Source organism: Triticum aestivum, chromosome 5A (assembly GCF_018294505.1).
Source record: "Triticum aestivum cultivar Chinese Spring chromosome 5A, IWGSC CS RefSeq v2.1, whole genome shotgun sequence".
In the NCBI taxonomy this organism is placed as follows: domain Eukaryota; kingdom Viridiplantae; phylum Streptophyta; class Magnoliopsida; order Poales; family Poaceae; genus Triticum; species Triticum aestivum.
In genome coordinates, this window is record NC_057806.1 from 675,869,429 (window position 1) to 675,873,699 (window position 4,271).

The following is a 4,271-nucleotide window of genomic DNA, read 5'->3' on the forward strand; positions in this document are numbered from 1 at the left end:
CGAAAAAATTAAAAAAAGAGAAAAAAAAAGAGGCCATAAAAAAGGAGAAAGGCCCAAATAAAAAATGAGAGAAAAAGAGAGAAGGGGCAATGCTACTATCCTTTTACCACACTTGTGCTTCAAAGTAGCACCATGATCTTCATGATAGAGAGTCTCCTATGTTGTCACTTTCGTATACTAGTGGTTATAGAACTTGGCTTGTATATTCCAATGATGGGCTTCCTCAAAATGCCCTAGGTCTTCGTGAGAAAGCGAGTTGGATGCACACCCACTTAGTTTCTTTTTGAGCTTTCATACACTTATAGCTCCAGTGCATCCATTGCATGGCAATCCCTACTCACTCACATTAATATCTATTGATGGGCATCTCCATAGCCCGTTGATACACCTAGTTGATGTGAGACTATCTTCTCATTTTTGTCTTCTCCACAGCCACCATTCTATTCCACTTATAGTGCTATGTCCATGGCTCACGCTCATGTATTGCGTGAAGATTGAAAAAGTTTGAGAACATCAAAAGTATGAAACAATCACTTGGCTTGTCATCGGGGTTGTGCACGATTTAAATATTTTGTGTGATGAAGTTAGAGCATAGCCAGACTACATGATTTTGTAGGGGTAGCTTTCTTTGGCCATGTTATTTTGAGAAGACATGATTACTTTGTTAGTATGCTTGAAGTATTATTATTTTTATGTCAATATTAAACTTTTGTCTTGAATCTTTCGGATCTGAACATTCATGCCACAATAAAGAAAATTAAATTTATAATTATGTTAGGTCGCATTCCACATCAAATTTTTTGTTTTTATCATTTACCTACTCGAGGATGAGCAGGAATTAAGCTTGGGGATGCTTGATACGTATCCAACGTATATATAATTTTTGATTGTTCCATGATATCATATTATCTGTTTTGGATGTTTAATGGGCTTTAATATGCTCTTTTGTATTATTTTTGGGACTAACCAATTAACCGGAGGCCCAGTGCTAGTTTCTGTTTTTTTGCCTATTTAGTGTTTCGCGGAAAAGGAATACCAAACAGAATCCAAACGGAATGAAACCTTCATGATGATCTTTCTTGGACCGAAAGCAAACCAGGAGAATTGGAGTAGAAGTCTGGAACTCCGCGAGGCGGCCACAAGACAGGAGGGCGCGCCTAGGGGGGTAGGCGCGTCCCCCACCCTCGTGGGCCCCTCGTAGCTCCACCGACATACTTCTTTTGCCTATATATACTCTTCTACCCTAGATCGGTCGCATAGAGCCACGAAAACCACTTTTCCACCGCCGCAACGTTTTGTACCCATGAGATCCCATCTTGGGGCCTTTTCCGACAATCTGCCAGAGGGGGAATTGATCACGGAGGGCTTCTACATCAACACCATAGCCTCTCTGATGAAGCGTGAGTAGTTTACCATAGACCTTCGGGTCCATAGTTATTAGCTAGATGGCTTCTTCTCTCTCTTTGATTCTCAATAAAAGTTATCCTCAATGTTCTTGGAGATCTATTCGATGTAATACTCTTTTGCGGTGTGTTTGCCGAGATCCGATCAATTGTGGGTGTATGAACAAGATTATCTATGAATATTATTTGGTTCTTCTCTGAATTCTTATATGCATGATTTGATATCTTTGCAAGTCTCTTCGAATTATCGGTTTAGTTTGGCCTACTAGATTGATCTTTCTTGCAATGGGAGAAGTGCTTAGCTTTGCGTTCAATCTTGCGGTGTCCTTTCCCAGTGACAGTAGGGGCAGCAAGGCACATATTGTATTGTTGCCATCGAGGATAAAAAGATGGGGTTTATATCATATTGTTTGAGTTTATCCCTTTACATCATGTCATCTTGCTTAATGCATTACTCTATTCTTATGAATTGAATACTCTAGATGCATGCTGGATAGCAGTCGATGTGTGGAGTAATAGTAATAAATGCAGAATCGTTTCGATCTACTTGACACGGACGTGATGCCTATATTCACGATCATTGCCTTAGATATTCTCATAACTATGCACTTTACTATCAATTGCTCGGCAGTAATTTGTTCACCCACCGTAATACATGCTATCTTGAGAGAAGCCACTAGTGAAACCTATGGCCCTCGGGTCTCTTTCTTATTATATTGCATCTCTTTTATTTACATTGCATCTCATTTACTATTTTGCAATCTTTACTTTCCAATCTATACAACAAAATACCAAAAATATTTACCTTGTTATCTTTATTAGATCTGACTTTTGCGAGTGACCGTGAAGGGATTGACAACCCCTTTATCATGTTGGTTGTGAGGTTCTTGATTGTTTGTGCAGGTACTAGGTGACTTGTGCTTTGTCTCCTACTAGATTGATACCTTGGTTCTCAAAATCTGAGGGAAATACTTACGCTACTTTGCTGCGTCACCCTTTCCTCTTCAAGGGAAAACCAACGCATGCTCAAGAGGTAGCACCACATCTTCTTCCTGTTCTTCCCCCTTATCAGAGTCCTTCTCTAGGGGCTGACCCTCTCTGAACTGCTAAATCAAGAGCCGACACTGTCTAGTGGTATGTTTGGGTAGAATCAAGTTATCCTCTTCATCTTTTTTCATGTGTATATGACACGGTAAATCGAGAACGTCGTTACCGGCGTGATCCTTCACCTTCTTGGGCACCCACGGCCCCTTAGGTTTTCCTTGATTCAGAACAGCAGCCTCGGCAGGACCTGCAACTTCAGCCTTGTGCTTCTGCTTCCGACCGGAATTTCCAGCTCCGGTATCCTGGGCGACTGGTTTTCCTTTGCCGTTGCGGAGTCGGTCCTCCTCTTCGCCGTTAGCATACCGAGTGGCTATTTCCATCATTCGGGCCAGAGTGATGTCTCCGGACCGACCGAATTTCAGGTTGAGCTCTGTGTACTAGACGCCCTCTTCGAAGGCGCAAACTGCCTGGTGCTCTGACACATTTTCCATAGTGTGATGAAGGGTAGTCCATCTCTGGATGAAGTCTCTCAAAGTCTCATTCTGCTTCTGAACACAGTGCTGCAATTCAATCAGCCCAGCAGGTCGCTTGCAGGTGCCTTCAAATATTTTGATAAACACTCGAGCTAATTCTTCCCAACAGAAGATACTCCCAGGGGCCAACTGATTCAACCAAGCTCTAGCCGAACCCTCAAGCATCAGGGGGAGGTGCTTCATGGCTACCTCATCGTTGCCTGCACCAATCTGCACAGCCACTGGGTAATCTTCTAGCCATGTGTCAGGCTTCGACTCACCGGTGGACTTACTCCCGTCGCCAACCTGAAGTTGGGGGGAATCTCAGTGGCTCGGATGGCTCTGCTAAAACATTCGGGCCCAGAAACAAATGCTCTGCTTCCAGTCGGACGGTCTCTGTCTTGTCCTTCTCTATGTGCTCGGCCTCTGTTGACTAAACCTTGTATGAGGAGTGATATCACATTGAACCCAGGCTCTCTTGGGTCGACTGGAGCCCTACGCTCATCACCATACGGACGCCTGTCATCATACCGCCGGGGCGCATGCGACCCACCCCTCGGAGGGGGCGAAGGCACTCGACGGTGGTCATCACGGGCATATCGATGATCATACTGTTCGTGGCCTCGCCCAAGGTACTGGTCCTGGTGGCGACCACGATCATCACGCTGCGGAGGCGATCCTGGGCTATGTGCCGACTGAACTTGTCTGCAACCACAGATCTGCTATGGATCCTGTTGCGCGACTGAGAAACAGCTGAGTAGCCAGGCGCGCAGCCTCCAAGGCCCGAGCCTCAGAGGTCTCCCCAATGATGGGGGTGTGGAGTGCCTCCACGTTGCGACGATCCAGCTCTTCCATTTTCTCTGAAGTGAGAGCTTCGGGGTGGTATTCTTTGTGACCACGCGACGGGCCGCCGCCACCATCGCTGTCGTGATGGAATCCAGGCGGGCTGCGAGGCGAGTCGACCATGAGGACTTCCGCCACAGGGTCGCCACTTCTGCACTCGGAAAGAGTGTCTGCGGTACCAGTCGAATGGTCCGTAGAAGGATTCGTCGAGCTCGATAGCCGCAACTTGAAGGGTTGCCGACTGGCGATCCACCGCGTGCTTTACCCACCACTAGAGCCGCGACCGACCGGACCGCTTGCAGGAGCGTACATCGAAGAGAGTGGACGCCGCGGGAGACGACCGATACTAGGTCGACGGCTGCCGCAGGAGGACGCCATAGGCACTCGCGTGGAAATGTGCCGCGTCGTGGATGGGAAGGGCCTCAACGTCGAGGGGGGCTTCTTGGAGCCAGGCGGAGTCGTCGGCGAT